The 18,859-nt window shown below is 40.4% G+C and overlaps 1 long non-coding RNA gene across 2 annotated transcripts in view; it reads left to right on the top strand.

Moving 5' to 3' along the window:
- Positions 1-18,859, top strand: part of LOC145656170 (uncharacterized) — a 541,800-nt gene that overhangs the window by 457,519 nt on the left and 65,422 nt on the right. For both annotated transcript variants that reach the window (XR_014121865.1, XR_014121864.1), the window contains exon 8: positions 6,970-7,626. This is a non-coding gene — a long non-coding RNA (uncharacterized LOC145656170). The remainder of the gene's footprint in view (positions 1-6,969; positions 7,627-18,859) is intronic.

The following is an 18,859-nucleotide window of genomic DNA, read 5'->3' as shown; positions in this document are numbered from 1 at the left end:
GGGCCAATTAAAATTAGACTAACCTTAGCCTTCTATGTTTTATTAAATTATCCTCTCTTCATTATGTTACACCTACATGATTCAATTATTTCTCCAATTCCCACAATGCCTTAGACTCAACCGTCACACTAATCCTTTAAGGTAGAAGTTCTCCTATTGATTGGTTGTCAGCCTTAGTCAGCTTTATGATTGTATAAGAGACATTAAATTTAAATTATTCAATTGTTTAGTTATTGCAATTAATTTGTTTAAAAAATGTTACAATGGCGTAATAGTCAGCAAATATATCTATGTGTAAGGATATAGGCATGCAAATTTTGATACAAGGTTTCTTATTTATGCATTTTTGATGATGATTATACTACTGCAGCACTGTGTGATGCTAATTAGACTACTGAAGTGCTCTGTGATGCTAATTAGACTACTGAAGTGCTGTGTGATGCCAGCTAGACTACTGCAGTTCTTTATGATACCAGTTAGACTACTGCAGCACTGTGTGATGCTGATTAGGCTAATACAGTGCTGTGCGATGTTGATTAGACTGCTGCAGTGTTGTTCTTTATGGGCTTCCTGTCTGTGGGTTAAAGAAGCTACAGAACATTCAGAAAATGGCTGCTGGAGTTCTTACACACACCAGCTTAAGGGAACATATAACTACTACACTCAAACATTTACACTGGGTTCCTGTTCGTGGCTGTGTGCAGTACAAAATCCTTCTCTTGGTTTTTGCCCTCATGGTCTGACCTGTCCATCCCTTTCTGGTGTTCCTCATATGTCTTTTCCTTCACTCTGTCTCCATCCCTCTGACACTCATCTGCTCTCTGTCCCTCACATCACACTCTGCACTATTGGCGTTTCTGGAGCTGCAGACCCAAGGCTTCTTCCTCCAGCTGCTCATTTACAAGAATTTCATAACTCATCTCTTTGTCTGAGATCATTTCAACCTTTAATTGGTTACTATAGTATGCACTTGCATCAATATTATGTCTATTTTTTTTAACCAGTTTTACTCCCTCCTGTTATCTTATTTATATATTTGAATCTTCTTTATATTTTATTTGACCTTTTTTATATTGTATGAACTTGTAAAGTGCCATTGGGTAACAAGAAATGCCCGTAATTTCTTAATTAGAATAAAATTCTTCTTCTTCTTCTTCTTCTTCTTCTTCTTCTTCTTCTTCTTCTTCTTCTTCTTCTTCTTCTTCTTCTTCTTCTTATTATTATTATTATTATTATTATTATTATTATTATTATTGTTATTATTATTATTATCAAACATTGTATTGATCATCCTTTCAAAGGTTGCTGGTGTTACTTTTGGGCTATTATTATCAAATTTAGAATGGTGTGTTTTGCCTGGAATTAGTTTCTTTTGTATTGAGCAACCTAATGGAAAAAGTTATTCTTGAGCAGATAATCTACTATTTTTCACTTAATGAATCATTGATTTCAAGCATGCCTATAAAGCAGATCATTCTACGTGCACAGCACTAACAAAAATGATCGACAAGATATTTTTACAAGAAAATAATGGTCGGAATCGTATTACTTGACTTTACTGTGGCATTTGTTATTAACAAAACAAAGTATATATGGGTTTAGTCTATGGTAAAACAGCAGTTTCTCCTCCCCTAGATGCTTTCATTGTGGTGTTTCCCAGGGGAGCTGTCAGGAAAGAGCTGTCTAAGCTCTGGTTAGCTGAGAATGAATCTGCAAGCCTCACACTGCCCTGTCAGTAAGGAGAGCGAGCATGCCTCTCTCATGGCTCAGAGCTCAGGAGAGGCTGGCCTGCGGTCTAATGGGCGTCTTTAGGAATATCTGTGATAGTAAACACAATATAAATTATGCGAGAGCTCAACATAGTCACACTGCCAGGCAGGTTAGTTAAACCAAAACCCAAAACAGATGCAGCGTGCAGATCTGTATTGTCTTGGTCACCACAGTATGGAACAAGTTACCAACTATGATCATGGGAGTACACAGTTTTGTTGGTGGAGCCCAGGAAGAGCAGCTGCTACCTCAGCTAATGGGGATCCAAATAAAGACACGAAAAACAAAGAAATTTCAGTAGTTATAGGAAGTAAAGCTGTTCTGTAGAATTCAGAATTACAACTCAGACTGCATATTTTTGCAGGACACAGTTATATTGCTTTGCTGACAAATATGAAAGGATGATATAAAAGTTGTTGTTTTGGAGCAGAACAGCATCTAGTCTGGTAGGCTACTACTTCAACTACTCACTTCTTCAAGAGGTATCCACAGTACTTCAGGTACAAACCGTTCTATTCTATCCTCTACAGATTTCTGTGAGTTTATGTTTGCATAATATGAATTTCTGTTTACATTCATCAACTTTTTTATGAAATATACTGTATAGTGAATTTCTTGAAGTCTACACCATAATGAAGTTTATGAAAAAACAATGTTTATGAAAAAAAGCATTTAAATGCTCCTCAATCAAAGAGTATTAATTTTGTAAAATGGTGGGTAGTTAAAATAGTATTATTTTCTGCTTTCTACTAATTTTACTTCACTTGTTGTGAAGGAAAAAAAAACTACTAAGCAACCACATGTAACTTATGATGTGTTCTAATCTGAAATTGTTTAGTGGATGAAACACTGCAGGTGCTGTTGTTGTTAGTGCTAACTGCTTTATAGTACAGAAATAATAAATGCTGAATCTCCTGATTGTCTTATTATGGCTTTATGTTATACAAATTTTCTGCCTTACTCTATTTTAGGGAAAACAATGGCGCTGTCAAAGCTCAACCAAGCTACTAAGAGTTTCACGAAAGCACAGGATTACAGAAATGACATCATGCTGCTGATGCAGCCCTATGCTAACTGGGAGCAGTATCTATTGCCGGCACCCGTCTCCATCGATTTACTGGCTCAGCTGGTATGCATTTCTGCTGCAGATGACTTCTCCATCAATAAAAATCCACCAAAAGACGGGTTCAAATTCATCAGATACCCCAATTCTTTTAGGGCCTGCCTCTTTCAAGTATGTAATGGTTGCTGGCAAGCCTTTAATGTTGCTCACAAGAACATGGACCAAATTCGTATGTACACCGGACAGGTTCCAGAGTACATCAAAAACTCAGTTGGGCTCATAATACAGGAGGATGATGGTCTTGTCCAAGCCTTCTTACCAGCTGAGCTTCAGAACATTGCGCACATATCATCAGAATGCTTAAACCTGGCCATCATGACTGAGAAACAATTCTCAGATATCATCAAGCTGATGCAAGAACTGGTGGAGGCTTTGGTGAATGCAAGACAGAGTCATGATGAGGAGATGGAAGAAATCAAGAAAAACATTGAGATAACAAAGATTAAACGGGCTGAAGCTAAGGAGGCAAGCGACAGGGCCGAGGCTGCTTTCAATCTGGCTAATGAAAAATTAGCTGAGGACAGAAGGGCCTACCAGCAAGCAATGAAAGATTTGCCAAGTGGATGGGGCCTTTTTGGCCTGAAGCTAATATCAAGTATGTCAGAGCAAGCAATATCAATAGCCTTTGCGTTTGCAACTGAATTTCTTCCAGGACAAATTATCCAAACCTATCTCCAAGCGGACACTATTACACCAAAAGCCATAACACATGTGATCAAAAACTGAAAAGGCACTCCTGAAAGCCACAGAAACATGGCCACTGGAATGAAGAGTAACGTGGATGAAATGTTGGCAACAAGTAACATATTTTCTAAATCTATAACATTTCTACTAGTGGTTGAGAAAATGGAAGAACTTTGCAAAGGTAAGGAAATAAATTGGCCTGAGGTGTATGATCAGGAGAAGCAAACGGTAAAGTCTGATTACTTGGTGGGACTATTTCAGCAAGTCAGCAGAGATATACAGCAAGAAGCTGAATGCCCGATTAAATCCGAGGCACTAGGCATCTGTGACAAGGGTATCTCCACTTTAACAGAGCTAGGTAAATATGCTCCAGAGGGGAAATGTGATGATGCCAAAACAGAGGAGCTTATTAAAGCCATTGACAAACTGAATGTAAGGGCCATGGCCTTTTATTCCAAAAGCAAGTCTTTTACAAATCAGCCATCTTTCTTGACAGCACCCCCCAAGTCAAGTCAACAGCAAATCTATGACTCAGCAAATACAGATGTGGTCCAGATGCACTTAAGACAATCTCATCTACGTCTACAAATGGCTGAAACCCAGCTAAAAATTGCAAATGAACGGAACGAGAAGACTATGGACAACTTGGATCAGAAGAAAAAAGCTCTTGCTGAAATTGTGAGTGAGCTGAAACATTATAATCTCAAGGAGATCGACTTCAACAAGAGAATTGTGGTGCTAGCGAAAGGCCTGGAAATCATGGGGCAGGTGAAAGAACAGTGGGAGAAACTGGTGCACTTCTTTCAGATCATTTCAAACATTGTTAAGACCACTCTTAGTGAAAATCTTAAACATTTTAAGCAGACTGTTGAAATAGCTGTAGAGAACAACTACACCTACAGCATGTTTGTCAAAGACAAAATCTACACTAATGCTCTGAATGCTTCTGCCTACGCCTATTTGGTTAACATGATATCTACCACTTACACTGAGGTGTCTGTCCAGTACCTGATGAACAATGTCAGTACTCTGGGAAGACTGATGACCATGGATCCAAACTCACCTCAGTTCCTTGCAGAGATTGACAAGTTAGGGAAGGAATGCGAATCTGCCCAAAATGGTATCAACAGCCTTGCAGCAAGAAACAGGAAGGAGTTTTACAACAGATGCGAGGAAAGAATAACTCAAATCAAGACAATCCTTACCCCAGCACTGGCCCCACTGAGTGAAAAGGACAATCTCAATCTGAAGAAGGCAATAGATGCAATGAAGGAACCAATTCAGAAGGTGGAGGAAGACAAACCAGCAACTGAGATGAAGGCTATAACTGAGGATGATGCTGACCAATATGCATAACTTCATAATAGTGCATTTAATAGTGCATTTTCCTATACTTTTCTTTTCTTTTTTCTGTCATTTTAATGTAGTATGTATACAGTATTACATTTGACAAAAACATGATTAGAAGGTTTGACCTAATTCCTGTCTGTTAATTTATTCTGAATAATCAATTTTGTTCTTTTGATTAAATTACTGCAGCATCATACTGTCTCGTATTGTTTTTCTTTGTGATTCAAAGAACTTTAAAATCCAAGAGGTAATATGTATGCCAAACAAACAAACAAAAAACCATTTCAGATTGCAGAGTAGCTATTACTAATTATTAGCTATTGCTCATCTCTTTTTCAGTAGAAAAAAGAAATTGGAGTTTAGATTTACTAAAGTGTAATGAGTGAACTAAAGCCATTAGATTTGAGTAAACTCACAATTCTTCACACATTAATTGTGTTGCACATTGAGTGTGAGTGCAGTGTGGTGAACAGAGGAATACAGGCTCAGTAAAGGAAGTAGCAGTTCTTAGCAGCTAGGGTGGAACTGATGGGCCCAACATCTTAGTAAAAACAAAGTCTGACACTTTACACAAAAAAGAAATCACAGACACTATGATTTCATTATTTCAAAACATTAGCTATAATGAATCATTTTAGTGAATTATTATGATTATTATGGCCCTAACCACACAACTAAGATAATAAAGGACTAGCTTCAGGACAACTCTGTGAATGTTCTTGAGTGGCCTAGCCAGAGCCCAGACTTGAACCCAACTGAACATCTCTGGAGAGATCTGAAAATGTCTGTACCCCGGCGCGCCCCATCCAACCTGATGGCGCTTGAGAGGTTCTACAAAGAAGAATGGGAGAAACTGCCCAAAAATATGTGTGCCAAGCTTGTAGCATCATACTCAAAAAGATTTGAGGCTGTAATTGCTGCCCAAGGTGCTTCAACCAAGTATTGAGCAAAGGCTATGAATACTTATGTACATGTGATTTTTGGTTTTTTTATTTTTAATAAAGTTGCAAAAACTCCAAACAAAGATTTTTTCACTTTGTCATAATGGGGTATTGTGTGTAGGAGTTTGAGGGGAAATTTTTTTTTTTAATCCAATTTGGAATAAGGCTGTAACATAACATAAAATGTGGAAAAAGTGAAGCGCTGTGTGTGTGTATATATATAAATATTTGTCATTTCACTTTTCTTGGGGATTAATTAGTCCAGAGGCCTATAAGAGCTTGTCAAGGAAAAAACGTGTGTATGGGTGCATGCATGTATATGTATATGTATATTAGGAACCAAGCATTAAACCATTAAGCTGCAATAAAACTGAGACACAATTGTCTTGGAGAAAAGAAAAACCATGTTCAGTTAGCACAGGCTGTATCAAAAGCCATAGAACCAGAGGACATTAAAATCATAATTCTCACCTTGCATAATCTCTCATGATTCAACTGTATATGTAAACAGATATGCATTGGTGTGTTGTAAGGTGTTCTGCCATTATCTGATGATATGTTTGCAGAAAGTGTGTTACATCTCTAGAGAGACAATTGCCTCCTGGCCTCTTTTTGGTGGAGAATGGAAAAAGATACACATATACACAGACCCGCGCACGCATGCACACACACACACGCACGCAGCATTAGTTTAGCTGCAGATGCAGTTACTGCATCAACACTTCTAACGTGACTGCCATGTGGCCTCTGCAAGTCCAACCCTCATCAACATGTGCTTCATGTATCTGGATCTCTTTTTATCTCATTCTTATTTTTTATGTCATTCTTTCTCTTTCTCTCTTATCCCTATAGGCTCTATTTGCTTTCTGCTAGCAAACAAGAGGTTCAAAAGACTATAAGAACCATCTCATGTACAGACAGTGGAGGGGGGGGTTGAGGTGTGAGTGTGTATGCACTCGTGTCTGTATTTGCCAGTGCCTCTGCCTTGCAGAGCTTGAAATGAGTTCAGAGGCAGTCTGGAGGTGAGACTGATCAATTCCTTCCTTCTTTCTTCCTCTCTCCTTCTCCCTCTTTCTCTCTTGTTCATTGCCCTGCTTTTAGGAGTGTGATGCGATGGATTTGGGAGCGGAAAAGTACACAAGCGGATGTATGGGCTTCTGCTGCCCCTCCTCTCCACCCGAGAAGCCGATCCATGTCCTCACCATTCCTGTGAGAGTGTGCATGAAGGGGAGAGAAAGGAGGGGAGCCAGTGCTTGTGTGTGTGTGTGTGTGTTTGTGTGTGTGTGTGTGTGTGTTTGTGTGCATATGCGCATGTGTGCATGTCCCAGCACCCATTCTGAGGGGAGGAGGGAGCTTTAACTGGCCGTTGGATGTCACAGAAGCAGGAGTGTGTGAGAGAGCACAGACAGAACAGCCGGGGGTCCTGACGGAAGAGGGAAAGACTGTGCGGAACGACAAGACAAGGGGCTGGCACGTGGACCTTTCAGCCAGCGCTTGCAAGGCATTGGACAATAGGAGCAGGCTGCACTACAACTCTCTGCCTGGAGCCCAGAAGCTGGTGTTGCCTGAGTCTTGACTTTGCGTTTTCTGAACGTTACGGCGGAGAGCCACTGTGCTTGGGGTCTCGTGGGCATTGCCAGTGTGCTGGAGGTGCTGGGTGTTACCTGTGCAGTGCGTCTAAGGTTTGGGTGAGGGAGGGAGCAGCAGGGGAGCATGGCTATACAGCTGATGCCTGAATCCGCCATCTGCCTCCTTATGGTAAGTGAAGTGTTCGATCCCCTCCAAGACAGGAACACAAACACACACACACACACACACACACACACACACACCTATAGCAGTGACTGCCACACCCTAGGGACAAAGTCTTCATTGGTCTCTCTGGCTAGCTTGCTCTATTGTATTTGATTATTGTTCTCTAACACTCCCACCCTCCCTCTCTACACTCTCCCTCACGCTCTCTCTCTCTACCCCTACACACAGCACTTTGACCACGTGTACCTCTGCAGTAGGACAGCAGAACTAATGCAGCATAGAGATCGTCTCTATACTTAACATTATAATAATAATCTGCAATGCTTGAGAAATGCAGACTGTGGAATGTGGATTTTAAATTGCAGGTCACCTTACCAAATTGTGGACTATTAAATAAAGTTTGTTTTATTATGCAGACTGTGTGTGTGTGTGTGTGTGTGTGTGTACACTGACTATTTCCCTTTGTTTGTTTTATCATTTTTATTTTCATTGCAAAATCTGATGTGTGTGTAGTCTTAAATAGCGTCTCATATGGAAGGTAAACACATACTTTCAGAGTTAGACTGATTTGACTGAAACACTAATCAATATCTTAACATTGTTTAACTGCAAAAGTGTATAAATGGTTTTGATAACCACTGAAAAGATATGGAATGATGAAATGTATGTAGGGCCATTCTAATGTACTACTGACCAATCATTCTCTGCCTCAGGAAGTGTCCTTAATCTCTTATCCAACTCTCTGAGAAAAGGAGAGCGATAGAGAGAAACAGACAAAGAAATATGTAAATGTGCAAAGTAAATGTGTGTATCTTGCTTATGGTCAAAGAAAGAAATCTAATAATTCTGTACTAGACAAATGTGTGACAGATTTACTTCGAGAAGTAAAATAGTTTGAGGAGTTCAGAGTTTTAATAGTGTTGCAGAAGAACAACAAAAACATTGCCTGAATTTCAGAATCCCAGAAAACAGGCACAGAAAATTTGAGAGCAGACTGCTAAATTCAACTAAACAATCCAAAAGAGCAGGGGGAGCAGTGCCAGTACCAGACAGCGATGGCGCAGGTCGGGACACTCTCTATGATGCTGTTGCAGACCAGATCAGGATGACGGACATGCTGTCCTTCTTCAGTCTCCTCAGGAAGCAGAGCTTTCTTCACTAAGGAAAAAGTGCTCAGGGACCATGAGAGATTGTTTGTGATTTTAAGAGAGTGTATGTTCTCACTCTTCACTGTATGTATTGGGGTGTGAGGCATTTGCATCCTTCTGTAGTCCACAATCATCTCTTTTGTCTTTTTGACAACCAGAGAAAGGCATGTCTGGAGAGACTGTGACAAAGGCTTTGACTTCTTTAATTATTTCTGTATTGTTTTTCATGGTATAAATAAAATGTAAAAAGGCAAATCTAAAGCAAACATATGAATCTAATTAATCTAATTAAGGCTAAAGTGAAAACAAAGCAAGCCCACAATAGTTTATTCTATTCTATTCTATTCTGTGTGATGACAATGGAATTGTCAACAAAACCAAAACTGTGATGTCATAATATCACTGACCATTGTCATAATAGCTATTCTTATAATCTGCTTGACAAAGGTAAAATTTGTCAGTCTGTTGACAGAAATGGGAGGTTGCAGCAGCAAAATACAGTTCTGCTGCTCTCACAGAAGATCTTCGAAGAAGAAGAAAACGAAGATTTTGTTGGACAGGAACACACAAAAAGCAATGAGTAGATTGCAACAAGAACTACCTGACAGAGTAGATACGAAGGAAATTAGAAAACGACACTGTGTTAAAATTGGAAAATTTGAGGAGGAATGTAGTGGGAAGGAGTTGGAGGAGAAGCAGAAGGAGACAAAAAATGAACAGAGTGAAAGATGGCACCTGAAGAGTGAAAGAGAGGATGTAGAGAGTGAAAGACAACACCTGAAGGGTGAAAGAGAGAATCTTGAGAGTGAAAGACAACACCTGAAGAGTGAAAGAGAGGATCTAGAGCGTGAAAGACAACACCTGAAGAGTGAAAGAGAGGCTCTAGAGAGAGAAAGACAACACCTGAAGGGTGAAAGAGAGAATCTTGAGAGTGAAAGACAACACCTGAAGAGTGAAAGAGAGGATCTAGAGCGTGAAAGACAACACCTGAAGAGTGAAAGAGAGGCTCTGGAGAGAGAAAGACAACACCTGAAGGGTGAAAGAGAGAATCTTGAGAGTGAAAGACAACACCTGAAGAGTGAAAGAGAGGCTCTAGAGAGTGAAAACCAAAACCCAAAGTGTGAAAGAAAGAACCTGAAGACGTTATGGGACAAAGTAGTGGGGAAGAAAACTAAGCAGCAGCGCATGGGGAGAGCCATGGCTGGGGAAGCTTTGTACTGCTCAAAGGGACCACACACTTCCCAAGGAGGACCAGCTAAAGAAATCAGTAGTATGCAGAAAGGTTTCCCGAGCACATAAAAAGGCTATGATTACCAACTGGCCAAAGAGACAGACGCTGTGCTTGACTACATCAGAACTATGTTTATAACCAGTCAATATGAACTTCTACCAATCCATCCAAAACCTGATAAAGGAGACCTGAATGACGATACTACTGGAACTACAAAATTACTGGGACTACTACTATTTAGCATTCTGAAAAAATAAAAATGAAAAAGTCCTCATGTTCTTTAAAAAAAATAAATCAATAAAATGTAAAAAGCTCAAAAAGCTTTTTTAAACATTGGCAACTGTGTATTTGATTTACCTCGGAATGGGTGCAGCTGGTTCATGGCGCATGTGTTTGAGCTTTAGCCTCTGTATTTGGCATTTCAGTGCATCGAGCAGTTGAAACTATAGCAAGCAAAGGCAAAAGGAGCTGTGCGGTCGATGTTTGTGCAAGTGGTCTTCCACATAGTCCCATGCTGTGCTGGGTTTAGGGTGTGTTTGCAGGGAGAGCCCAGCGCTTACAGGCTAAGAGGATTACAGTGGAGCATTGCAGGGACTGTCAGAATACAGAGCGCGCGCGCGCGTGTGTGTGTGTGTGTGTGTGTGTGTGTGTTTTCTCTACACATTTGGAAGAGAGAAAACAGAGCTGTGATGTAGTTGATAAAATTGCAGGCCTGGCACAGGCTCTGCTCAGAATGGTGAGAGAGCACTGGAGGAGTTTGGGAGTTTATTAATAGCGTTTAGCTCACTACAGAAGGAGTAGATCAGGGCTTTGCTGGGAAGGATGATGATAGGGTTTGATCACACCATTTAGCACAACATTGTCATGTCCATGCTGTGCATGGTTCTAAAGAAAAGGATCTTTGTTATTCAATCCAATAAATTTCAAATTGAAATTTTCTGTTTCTCATGAATGAATGTGGACTATAGGATGGGGGGTGTCAACTGTTTGTGTGTGTGCGCGTGTGATTTAGACGGTTGAGAGAGTTGAGAGATAATTTCATGACAACGAACCAATTAAAATCAAAATTATTCACACTGTGTTGACAAGAGACACACACACAAACACACACACACAAAGAGAGAGAGAGAGAAACAAAAAGAATCACAATCAGGGCTCACCAGATCTCTCAGAGTCTCTCTGACAGGCCCTAATCCACTCCGCCAATTGAAAAACAGAAAGTAGCAGAGAGAATAGCAGTGTGGCAGTATATGAATGTGCCCCCAACAAATATATAATTCACACACACACACACACATCTTTCACACTTACATATCCATACTCACATGTACACATGTATACACCATTGAACTACACACATCTATATTCACATGCACAAACAAACACCCCACACAAATGTTTGGTCTTTGTGCAAATTCACTTGGAGGTAGGCCAACATTCTAGATATAAAATATGTGACAATAAACATAGCCTCAGTACGTTTCATTTCATGCATTTACATCTTGATCCACACAAACACTTTCACACTCCTTTGCCTCACACTCACAAACACAAGAAACACTCAGGTGGCCTTCGGTAGCAGGAGGGATGTCAGTGCACAAAACACTGGCTTGAAATGTTTTTAACCCCCATTTCAATGAAGACCATCATACCTTGCAAGGTATAGCATTCTTTCATTCTCCTGGACAACCTCAGGCTGTTCCTGGAACCAGCAAAGCCAGTGGTTTTGGCCTCTGTCTGAAGCACAAAGGGGGTATGCAGGAGGCGTAGCGGAGCGTGTCAGGAGGGTGGGCAGAGCCCTCTCCCAGCAGTGGCAGAGGAGAAAGGGCACATGGAGCACAGTGGCTACGGTTGACACCTGCAGGAGGCGACATGTGGGCAGGGCCAGTATGAGCCCACTTGGACCCATCTGCCACCACAGAAAACTCACCTGCTGTGTGTGTGTGTGTGTGTGTGTGTGTGTGTGTGTGTGTGTGTGTGTGTGTGTGTGCGTGTGTGGGTGTAGATTTGTTGACATTGTTCATGAGTCAGTGAATCATGTTTTTGGTGGATATCATGTTTTCAGCTCACAAATATTATAAATAATAATACAGGTAATAAAACAGGGAAGAAAGTAGATGTTAGCCGGTGCAGCATTTACTTAATTCATTATTTATCTTTTATGTTAGTGTGTAACTCTCATATTGTAGTCTCCTGAAAGACAGACAGAGGCAAATATAGGCAAAGATAGCATTCAACTGTTATTCAGGGATATCCCACCATTGGGAGTGGACGATTAGGGGTGCTGGAGTAGGAAGGTATTTGTAGTACATTCCTGTTGTAGGCCTTCCTATAGTGTTTAACTGATTTCCATAACTGAAATACATTATAATGTTTAAAAGTTTAGAAACGTGAGCATAATACTCCAGAAGATGTAGCGTCCTGGTGTGTGAATGAGTAGTAATCTTTCTGAAAGAATAAGTTTGATTTAATTCTCGTTTTCATTTCCTTGTGGATTGTATTATTTTATTTGAAACATTTGACTCAAAATAAAGAAATAGTGCAAAAATGTGAAAAGGCACTACAGGATGCATCTTGAATAAACGAAAACCTCGACCAGATGTTGTAAACTTAGAACAGTAATTATGTTCTAAGAATGTTGATAAAAAAGAACAGGAATTTACAATATATACATTTGCCTGCATAGTATCTCAAGTGTTCCATCGACTGCACTCTTCTGGATGAGGATCTCGGATGTTGTTCCTGGGATCTGCTGGAGCCACTCTCCCAGTTTGATGGTCATCGTCCCTAAACCCCTGGTGCTCTGATTGCTACCAGAGCCAGTGTTTCCTCTTCTTTTAGCGTCTCATGTTCCTTGTTGCTGATGTTGCTATCTCTTGCGATTGCTACATCCGTCACTATGACTCTTTTCTGCTGTTTATCCATCACTATTATGTCTGGTGGTTTAGCTATTACCATCTTTTAAACAATTTTCTGGTATACGATGTCTTATCAAAGATAACCCATCCACACTCTAAGAGCATCCACACCATCACCAATCAAATTCTTCGTCTGAGCAGCTGTCACTACTACACAGACATACACAGAGACAGAGCGAGAGAGAAGAAGGATGAAAGTGAACACAGCAACAAATGAAAAGAACCAAACACCATCAATTCTTACCTACCTCAACCCTCTCAGTTTACAGAACAAGCAAATGTGAGAACTGTGACTCACCATTCCCCCCCACCACCTGGAGCTCAGGATCCTTCTGTTTAATGTAGTTAATCATGCTGATCTGAAACACTGAGTTTCCCTGAGATGAGTCCTAAAACAATAGACACAGCCTTCAGAAAAAATTCACTATGTCCAATCACAGTCCTGTGTTACACAGCCTCATAGCAAAAATAGTTTGTCATTTGATTCAGGCACCATACTCAGGATGGAGACTAATCCCACTCCCTTTAGGACCTTAAGACCTACCAGCACCACCACGTCCACTCCTGCCTGCACGAGCAGGTCCAGCCGGTACTTGTCATCCTCACGGGTACCGATGGCAGCGCCACACAGCAGCTGTTTGCGGGAGTCTTTAGAGGCCAGAGGGTAGTCTCTGTTCTTCTTCAGATCAGTGCGAGCAATTATAGCCACCAGCTCATCACTGTCGTTCACAATGGGCAGTTTACCTGCAATCAACAAGCGTCCCCACGACCGACCCGTTACTCAGAGAAGAAGTGGAGAAGTGAAAATAACCTTTCAAAGTCCTTTAGAAGCAGTTTCACTTCTCAAGCTGAAAAGATGAAGAATCAGACCTTTTTTTGCTGCACTGCAGGATGTCATTGGCCTCTTTGAGTGTAACACCTGCTGGTGCAACCACTAAATCTTCCCTCTTTGTCATTGCCTGGCAAATATCACAAATAAATCACAAAAAGATGTGAGTTTAAAGAATGTGATTTTACACACACACACACACACACACACACACACACACACACACACACACACACACACTTATATATATACACATTTTTTATTTTTATATATATATATATATATATATATTGCCCTCTTTCACACACTGACACAGAAATATCACAATTTCATGATAGTTCTATTCCACCTATATTTTTAAGCATTGTATGTCATATGTGATTCATTTGTGTTTTTAAAAACCTTTTGTATATTGTATGTACAATCAAAGATGAATCACAAACCTCCTCCAACAGCCGGTCATAGTCCTTCTCTGAGAGGAAGTCAATGTCTCGTGACGTCACGATTCCCACAAGCTTGCTGCCCATCTTGCCGGTTTCGGTGACAGGGATTCCAGAGAAGCCGTGTCGCACCTTGGCCTCAAACACATCTCCGACCGTGTGCTATGGACTCATCACCACCGGATCCGCGATGAAGCCCTGCTCGAATTTCTGCCATGACACCATATATTGCTCTGCTGATGAGAGGCCTCAGGGAAGTTTGTGTGTAAATCTGCGTGTTCAACGTGTTGTTCATTATATTCCTATTAAGACAATTCACTGAAAGTTTGACACCTTAACTTTCCGGACTTCATTTGCTTGGAACTCTGGGGTGCAATTGTGATGGATGATCCCAATACCGCCCATGAGCTGTAATACAAAATCACAGAAAGCTAAATGGAAAAGCAACAGGACTTCATGGTTTTGAGTGTGTGGGGGATACTCACAGCCATAGCGATGGCCATGGAGGATTCAGTCACAGTATCCATGGGAGAGGAAATAAGCGGCGTCTTCAGGGTTATCTTCCGGGTCAGAGCAGAGGTCAGATCCTGAATGACAGACGCAAATGGTAACAGAAAGGAACCAATCTTCTACAGAACAATTATCTTTGTTTATGTTCATGCTTGTATTTTCATACAGACTATGCATTGCACAAAGATAAGAACAGTTTGGGGTGTTACTTTGGACAGCTTTCACATATGCACACATCTCTGTCCCATTATTAATTTGACTTCAAGTGACTTGAATGTGCTCATTCAAAGCACAAATATTGCTGTTTTTATAAGCAGGGCATCAGTTTAACCTCCCTGTGGTAAGACAGACAAAAACATCCTACGTTCTCTCCCACATTCCAGCACACACACACACACACAAAATGTAACACCAAATTTAAATAACACAATATATACTATCCCATATCCATTACACATGGGAATTTTGGTTCACTCCTCCCTCACACTGTCATACACACACACACACACACACCCCTCAGCCTCTCTGCCTGTGACAACACACCCTATGCACCTGGGATGCCAACACCACCTATTTTGCACATCTTATTTGTACTCCTTCATCCCTCTCTTACACTATGCCACACTCCACCCTCTGTTGTAGTCGTGTTCGCACTACATGGCAACTGACTCAGCTCCTCCATCTCACTGAAGGTAGAGGAGACCGCCAGCTCCCTAATTAATTAGGAAGATCCCGCCCCCTTCACTAAATCATTACTAGATGTGCTGTATTTACTGAAACACACACACTGGTAAGCCCTTATGGGGCATGTCAGGAAACCTGCTGAGCTGTTTTGGTGCATTTTGCAAAAGAACTCACCACTTCATCTGAGGTAAAGTCAATGAAGCCAGGCAGGATCAGAAAATCACTGAATCAAAGACCACAGAACAAACAAACAAAGAAAAACAAGCCAAATAAAAAAATATATACCAATTAGTTCACTGAGACATACATGCTACACTCTCACATTCTCATATCAGTTAGTGCATCATATACCAAATGACCGTGGGGAGTTCCACACACCCATGCTGATAGAACGAGGAGACATGACTGATGATTGCTCCCATAGCCACCTGCGACTAGCAGAAGCTCGGACACTTTGTGTGCATACATGTGAGGTCAATTTCAACTTCAAACTTCATGTCCCAGTAGCATGAATTGAACATACCTGCTTGATTTGCAGAGTTGAGCGCATATTCTGGAGTATGGAATAAGTTAATCTACCTAAGAGTATGTTGTCCAATGATGTCGTGTTAATGTTCTTAAGCTGGCGTCATGTCACAGCCTATCCATTAAAGTGGCATTAATGTCCCACCACTGCTTGAGAGGACACGGGAGACAGAGAGGCAGCCAAAGGAAGCCTAACTGTAAACAAAATAGAGCAGCGTATGCGAACATCCGTGTGTGAGAGAGAGAGCATCCCAGCAGTACGACAATCATAAGGCCACAGTTGAGAGTGTCCTCTAGTGTGGGATCTAGTGCAGATAAAGCCTCCATTACAGAGATTAAAGATGGCGGCCTAGTGGGCAGAAATAGACAGAGACCTCTTCTCAGCTAGATAGTGCCTAGGGATACATCTTCACATCTTTGATAACATCATCAAAGAAAGCTCTTTGCACTGCCCTACTTGAAAAGCAGAACAAGAGAGGTCATGATCTCCAATTCTGTCTATAGAAATCTATAGAGGCATTACTCATTATGTCATGACCCTGTTATCTATTAGAAACCCACAATTTATCTGAATTAATTATTCATAAATAAATTGTCAGCTTCATGTTCATTCAGATTTCAGTGGAGATCAGCAGGGGTCTATTACTGTGTATTATTATTCATAACACTGTGCCTGCAAACTGTGTGAACAGACACACACAGGTTATTTTCCAGTCCCTGAGTGCTTTTGTGGCACTGCTTGACAGTTGGTGGAGTGTTCCCTAAAAGAGCCTCTGAGCATGATGGATTCGGTAGTAGGAGTTTAGTGAGCAGAGAGGACGAAGACTTACGAGTGCAGGCCATGAACACCCCCCTCCAACTGAGCAGACATGGTCCTCTTCTCAAACTTCAGATCTCCAGGGTACATCATAGAGCTACACTCAACATAGAAAACGACATTACACACAAGCATTCACTCACACACAGCTTCCTCTCTTCCATTTTCTGCTGAAATTCCAAAGAACCCTTGATGCTATAAAAGATAAGAAAGACCATAAATAGAAATGTGTTTGTAGACAAAATATATCCTAGCATTTGTTCTGATGTTTTTCAGTGTACATGAAAAGGGAAATAGAATCATCTTAACTCACATCTTGTTTTTTCGGTAGATGAGTACTGCTGTTGAGCCTTCTTACACTGACAATGGTTTTATTTAAGCCCTATTTAGTAATTACACAACACTGAAAACATCACAGTAAAACAGCAGTATGACCAGCACTTAAGAGTAAATACCTGAGTGCTTTTCACTTGGCTTAGAAGATTTTAAAGCATGCATTAATGCTACATAAGACCATATTGGGGTATTTGAGAAAATCAACAGCGAAGCTAAAGGTCCAGAGATTATAAAGGTTACCATGAAAGTGATGCACATAATATGGGTTTTCCAAGAAACTAGTAAACCCAGCTGACATTTGCTAGACAGCAAACATTGGAGGTGTCTAGTGGACAGGAAATATCTACAATAAACCTTTTATATTTGTTTATCAGGGAGTGTGTATTCTCACAACAGTTCTGAGGAAAATTGCAAATAAATGAAAATCCAGGAAGTTGCCAACAAATTTGATTCTTTTCACTAAACAATGGTTTCTCAATTGCATGCATCTGCGTGCACAAGGAAAACAACTCCTAAATAGAAATAGCATTATCACATTAAATGATTGAAGGTATATGATCACAGGAAACAAAAGAAAGTCTGATTACCTTTAAACTAGGTTTGAATCCTTCAAGCAGACAACCTCAGAGCAATGGAAAACTGAGCCAAAAGCAAAAACTTTGGCCAAGTGGGAAAAGGCCATCCATAATTACAATTTTTTTCCATTACACTAGCATAATGTTCTTAGTGGTTGCAGCCTATTCTGGTAACACCCTCATAGTTTTAGCAGGACAAACATTATAGAAGTATGGATAGACTTGCTTGGTGAATGTTTGTCTGAAAGTGTGCACGTATCTGTTGTTGAGAGGATCAAAGAAGGAGATCAGACCACTGTCCCAGTCCAGGAGCACTCTGATCTGCTGGAGAGTCTGCTTCATGGCAAGAGGCATCAGCCTCTCGTCTGACACTCCTATCCCATATTTACCCTTGTACTAACCCACTTGCCACAAGCCATGCTTTATGAGGTCCTCACAGACTCACAGAAAAAAAAGTGATACAGCCTATTAAAGAACGTCACATTTAAGTTACACGCTTTTTTTCTGTACTCGCACTTCCTCCAAATGTCTCATAGAATCAAATCATTTTCAACTTGCCATGAAGTGGATACAAATCAACAGAACGGCATAAAGAGAAACCACAACAACAAATGAATAAACAAAACAAGACTTTCCATGTTCAAATTGACATCTTTATTAGTTGGTAGTTGTTTAGTTGTTTTTATTTTTTGCTTTCTGCGGAATATGTAAGCACCTGTTTCCACTGAAATATAAACCACTAAACAGAACTAAAGTGCTAAAAGACATATGTGGAAAAGGAAAACATTACACAATCAAAAACAACCATATTTTGTGCATCTTAATAATTAATTAAATTTCAGTTCTAATTCAATGATTACATCCAACACATTCAATGATTACATCCAACCAAGACATACAGGTTTTGCCTGTTAGAACACAGGGGAATCTTTTTAGCAATATATATTGCTGACTGAACTGACTGGCATCTATTTAGTGCAAATATCATGGTCATTCCATAGAAAACTACAATAAACACAAGCTGCAGTACAAGATCTCATCATGCATCTTACTGAGATGTAATCTGATCTCCATGTACTGTTCAGAGGAACTCAAAGTCTTTGTCCAGCTCTTTGAAATTAAAATATTAAGTCACAAATAATGATTCCTATGAACATTAAACATATGTAACAAATGTGTCTTTTATTTGAATATATAGTGTTCTAGAGTTAAGGCACTCTCAG

The sequence above is a fragment of the Electrophorus electricus genome, unplaced genomic scaffold (assembly GCF_041902795.1).
Source record: "Electrophorus electricus isolate QZ-2024a unplaced genomic scaffold, ASM4190279v1 Scaffold53, whole genome shotgun sequence".
Classification (NCBI taxonomy): Eukaryota; Metazoa; Chordata; class Actinopteri; order Gymnotiformes; family Gymnotidae; genus Electrophorus; species Electrophorus electricus.
The sequence above is the reverse complement of the archived record's forward strand: the minus strand, read 5'-3'. Positions and strand labels throughout refer to the sequence as shown.